Source organism: Heterodontus francisci, unplaced genomic scaffold, assembly GCF_036365525.1.
Source record: "Heterodontus francisci isolate sHetFra1 unplaced genomic scaffold, sHetFra1.hap1 HAP1_SCAFFOLD_156, whole genome shotgun sequence".
In the NCBI taxonomy this organism is placed as follows: domain Eukaryota; kingdom Metazoa; phylum Chordata; class Chondrichthyes; order Heterodontiformes; family Heterodontidae; genus Heterodontus; species Heterodontus francisci.
In genome coordinates this window covers 905,451-912,415 of record NW_027142350.1, presented here as the reverse complement: position 1 = coordinate 912,415, position 6,965 = coordinate 905,451, and positions in this window count along the sequence as shown.

Below are 6,965 nucleotides of genomic sequence, written 5' to 3'. Positions count from 1 at the left end.
CTGACACCCAGTAACACAGACACACACTTACCCCAAGAAACAAAGTCATACACTGACACCCAGTAACAAAGACACAAACTTACACCAAGTAACACAGACATACACTGACACCCAGTAACACAGACACACACTTACACCAAGAAACAAAGACATACACTGACACCCAGTAACAAAGACATACACTTACACCAAGTATTTTGACATACACTGACACCAAGTAACAAAGACATACACTGACACCCAGTAACAAAGACAGACACTGACACCCAGAAACACAGACACACACTTACATCAAGTAACACAGACACACACTGACAACCAGTAACACAGACACACACTTACACCAAGCAACAAAGACATACACTGACACCCAGTAAAAAACACACACACTTACACCAAGTAACAAAGACATACACTGACACCCAGCAACAAAGACATACACTGACACCCAGTAACACAGACACACACGGACACCATGTAACACAGGCACACACTGATACCCAGTAACAAAGACATACACTGATACCCAGTAACACAGACACACACTTACACCTAGTAACAAAGACACACACTGATACCCAGTAACAAAGACATACACTGATACCCAGTAACACAGACACACACTTACACCCAGTAAAAAAGACACACACTTACACCAAGAAACAAAGACATACACTGACACCCAGTAACAAAGACATACACTTACACCAAGTATTTTGACATACACTGACACCAAGTAACAAAGACATACACTGACACCCAGTAACAAAGACAGACACTGACACCCAGAAACACAGACACACACTTACATCAAGTAACACAGACACACACTGACAACCAGTAACACAGACACACACTTACACCAAGCAACAAAGACATACACTGACACCCAGTAAAAAAAACACACACTTACACCAAGTAACAAAGACATACACTGACACCCAGCAACAAAGACATACACTGACACCCAGTAACACAGACACACACGGACACCATGTAACACAGACACACACTGACACCCGGTAACACAAACAAACATACTGACACCCAGCAACGCAGACACACACTTACACCAAGTAACAAAGACATACACGGACACCCAGTAACAAAGACATACACTGACACCCAGTAACACAGACACACACGGAGACCAAGTAACAAAGACACACACTTACACCAAGTAACAAAGACGTACACTGACACCAAGTCACAAAGACACACACTGACACCAAGTAACAAAGACATACACTGACACCAAGTCACAAAGACATACACTGATACCCAGTAACAAAGACATACACTGATACCCAGTAACACAGACACACACTTACACCTAGTAACAAAGACACACACTGATACCCAGTAACACACACTGATTCACAGTAACAAAGACATACACTGACACCCAGGAACACAGACACACACTGACACCAAGTCACAAAGACATGCACTGATACCCAGTAACACAGACACACACTTCCACCAAGTAACAAAGGCACACACTTACACCAAGTAACACAGACATACACTGACACCAAGTCACAAAGGCACACACTGACACCCAGTAACAAAGACATACACTGACACCAAGTCACAAAGACATACACTGATACCCAGTAACACAGACACAAACTTACACCAAGTAACACAGACATACACTGACACCCAGTAAAACAGACACACACTTACACCAAGAAACAAAGACATACACTGACACCCAGTAACAAAGACATACACTTACACCAAGTATTTTGACATACACTGACACCAAGTAACAAAGACATACAATGACACCCAGTAACAAAGACAGACACTGACACCCAGTAACACAGACACACACTTACATCAAGTAACACAGACACACACTGACAACCAGTAACACAGACACACACTTACACCAAGCAACAAAGACATACACTGACACCCAGTAAAAAAGACACACACTTACACCAAGTCACAAAGGCGTTTGATAAGGTTCCCCATGGCAGGCTGATGGAGAAAGTGAAGGCGCTTGGGGTCCAAGGTGTACTAGCTAGATGGATAAAGAACTGGCTGTGCAACAGGAGACAGAGAGTAGCAGTAGAAGGGAGTTTCTCGAAATGGAGACGTGTGACCAGTGGTGTTCCACAGGGATCCGTGCTGGGACCACTGTTGTTTGTGATATACATTAATGATTTGGAGGAAAGTATAGGTGGACTGATTAGCAAATTTGCAGACGACACTAAGATTGGTGGAGTAGCAGATAGTGAAGGGGACTGTCAGAGAATACAGCAGAATATAGATAGATTGGAGAGTTGGGCAGAGAAATGGCAGATGGAGTTCAATCAGGGCAAATGCGAGGTGATGCATTTTGGAAGATCCAATTCAAGAGTGAACTATACAGTAAATGGAAAAGTCCTGGGGAAAATTGATGTCCAGAGAGATTTGGGTGTTCAGGTCCACTGTTCCCTGAAGGTGGCAACGCAGGTAAATAGAGTGGTCAAGAAGGCATACGGCATGCTTTCCTTCATCGGACGGGGCATTGAGTACAAGAGTTGGCAGGTCATGTTACAGTTGTATAGGACTTTGGTTCGGCCACATTTGGAATGCTGCGTACAGTTCTGGTCGCCACATTATCAAAAGGATGTGGATGCTTTGGAGAGGGTGCAGAGGAGGTTCACCAAGATGTTGCCTGGTATGGAGGGCGCTAGCTATGAAGAGAGGTTGAGTAGATTAGGATTATTTTCATTAGAAAGACGGAGGTTGAGGGGGGACCTGATTGAGGTGTACAAAATCATGAGAGGTATAGACAGGGTGGATAGCAAGAAGCTTTTTCCCAGAGTGGGGGTTTCAATTACTAGAGGACACGAGTTCAAAGTGAAAGGGGAAAAGTTTAGGGGGGATATGCGTGGAAAGTTCTTTACGCAGAGGGTGGTGGGCACCTGGAACGCATTGCCAGCGGAGGTGGTAGATGCGGGCACGATGGAGTCTTTTAAGATGTATCTAGACAGATACATGAATGGGCAGGAAGAAAAGAGATACAGAAGCTGAGAAAATAGGTGACATGTTTAGAGAGATGCTCTGGATCGGCGCAGGCTTGGAGGGCCGAAGGGCCTGTTCCTGTGCTGTAATTATCTTTGTTCTTTGTTTGTTTGATACCCAGTAACACAGACACACACTTACACCAAGTAAAAAAGACAGACACTGATACCCAGTAACACAGATAAGCACTTACACCAAGTAACAAAGACATACACTGACACCCAGTAACAAAGACATACAATGACACCCAGTAACACAGACACACACGGACACCAAGTAACAAAGACACACACTTACACCAAGTAACACAGACACACACTGACACCCAGTAACACACACTGATACACAGTAACAAAGACATACTCTGACACCCAGGAACAAAGACACACACTGACACCAAGTAACAAAGACACACACTTACACCAAGTAACAAAGACACACACTGACACCAAGTAACACAGACATACACTGACACCAAGTAACAAAGACAGACAATTGCACCAAGTAACAAAGACATACACTTACACCAATTATTTTGACATACACTGACACCAAGTAACAAAGACATACACTGACACCCAGTAACAAAGACAGACACTGACACGCAGTAACACAGACACATACTTACACCAAATAACACAGACACACAATTACACCAAGCAACAAAGACATACACTGACACCCAGTAAAAAAGACACACACTTACACCAAGTAAAAAAGACATACACTGACACCCAGTAACAAAGACATACACTTACACCAAGTAACAAAGACAGACACTGATACCCAGTAACACAGACACACACTTACACCAAGTAACAAAGACATACACTGACACCCAGTAACACAAACTGATTCACAGTAACAAAGACAGACACAGACACCCAGGAACACAGACACACACTGACACCAAGTCACAAAGACATGCACTGATACCCAGTAACACAGACACACACTTCCACCAAGTAACAAAAACACACACTTACACCAAGTAACACAGACATACACTGACACCAAGTCACAAAGACACACACTGACACCCAGTAACAAAGACATACACTGACACCAAGTCACAAAGACATACACTGATACCCAGTAACACAGACACTAACTTACACCAAGTAACACAGAAATACACTGACACCCAGTAACACAGACACACACTTACACCAAGAAACAAAGACATACACTGACACCCAGTAACAAAGACACAAACTTACACCAAGTCACAAAGACACACACTGACACCCAGTAACAAAGACATACACTGACACCAAGTCACAAAGACATACACTGATACCCAGTAACACAGACACAAACTTACAGCAAGTAACACAGACATACACTGACACCCAGTAACACAGACACACATTTACACCAAGAAACAAAGACATACACTGACACCCAGTAACAAAGACATACACTTACACCAAGTATTTTGACATACACTGACACCAAGTAACAAAGACATACACTGACACCCAGTAACAAAGACAGACACTGACACCCAGTAACACAGACACACACACCAAGCAACAAAGACATACACTGACACCCAGTAAAAAAGACACACACTTACACCAAGTAACAAAGACATACACTGACACCCAGTAACAAAGACATACACTGACACCCAGTAACACAGACACACACCGACACCATGTAACACAGACACACACTGACACCCGGTAACACAAACAAACATACTGACACCCAGCAACACAGACAAACACTTACACCAAGTAACAAAGACATACACTGACACCCAGTAACACAAACTGATTCACAGTAACAAAGACAGACACAGACACCCAGGAACACAGACACACACTGACACCAAGTCACAAAGACATGCACTGATACCCAGTAACACAGACACACACTTCCACCAAGTAACAAAAACACACACTTACACCAAGTAACACAGACATACACTGACACCAAGTCACAAAGACACACACTGACACCAAGTAACAAAGACATACACTGACACCAAGTCACAAAGACATACACTGATACCCAGTAACACAGACACTAACTTACACCAAGTAACACAGAAATACACTGACACCCAGTAACACAGACACACACTTACACCAAGAAACAAAGACATACACTGACACCCAGTAACAAAGACACAAACTTACACCAAGTCACAAAGACACACACTGACACCCAGTAACAAAGACATACACTGACACCAAGTCACAAAGACATACACTGATACCCAGTAACACAGACACAAACTTACAGCAAGTAACACAGACATACACTGACACCCAGTAACACAGACACACACTTACACCAAGAAACAAAGACATACACTGTCACCCAGTAACAAAGACATACACTTACACCAAGTATTTTGACATACACTGACACCAAGTAACAAAGACATACACTGACACCCAGTAACAAAGACAGACACTGACACCCAGTAACACAGACACACACACCAAGCAACAAAGACATACACTGACACCCAGTAAAAAAGACACACACTTACACCAAGTAACAAAGACATACACTGACACCCAGTAACAAAGACATACACTGACACCCAGTAACACAGACACACACCGACACCATGTAACACAGACACACACTGACACCCGGTAACACAAACAAACATACTGACACCCAGCAACACAGACACACACTTACACCAAGTAACAAAGACATACACTGACACCCAGTAACACAAACTGATTCACAGTAACAAAGACAGACACAGACACCCAGGAACACAGACACACACTGACACCAAGTCACAAAGACATGCACTGATACCCAGTAACACAGACACACACTTCCACCAAGTAACAAAAACACACACTTACACCAAGTAACACAGACATACACTGACACCAAGTCACAAAGACACACACTGACACCCAGTAACAAAGACATACACTGACACCAAGTCACAAAGACATACACTGATACCCAGTAACACAGACACAAACTTACACCAAGTAACACAGAAATACACTGACACCCAGTAACTCAGACACACACTTACACCAAGAAACAAAGACATACACTGACACCCAGTAACAAAGACACAAACTTACACCAAGTCACAAAGACACACACTGACACCCAGTAACAAAGACATACACTGACACCAAGTCACAAAGACATACACTGATACCCAGTAACACAGACACAAACTTCCACCAAGTAACACAGACATACACTGACACCCAGTAACACAGACACACACTTACACCAAGAAACAAAGACATACACTGACACCCAGTAACAAAGACATACACTTACACCAAGTATTTTGACATACACTGACACCAAGTAACAAAGACATACACTGACACCCAGTAACAAAGACAGACACTGACACCCAGTAACACAGACACACACACCAAGCAACAAAGACATACACTGACACCCAGTAAAAAAGACACACACTTACACCAAGTAACTAAGACATACACTGACACCCAGTAACAAAGACATACACTGACACCCAGTAACACAGACACACACCGACACCATGTAACACAGACACACACTGACACCCGGTAACACAAACAAACATACTGACACCCAGCAACACAGTCACACACTTACACCAAGTAACAAAGACATACACGGACACCCAGTAACAAAGACATACACTGACACCCAGTAACACAGACACACACGGACACCAAGTAACAAAGACACACACTTACACCAGGTAACAAAGACATACACTGACACCAAGTCACAAAGACACACACTGACACCCAGTAACAAAGACATACACTGACACCAAGTCACAAAGACCTACACTGATACCCAGTAACAAAGACATACACTGATACCGAGTAACACAGACACACACTTACACCTAGTAACAAAGACTCACACTGATACCCAGTAACACACACTGATTCACAGTAACAAAGACATACACTGACACCCAGGAACACAGACACACA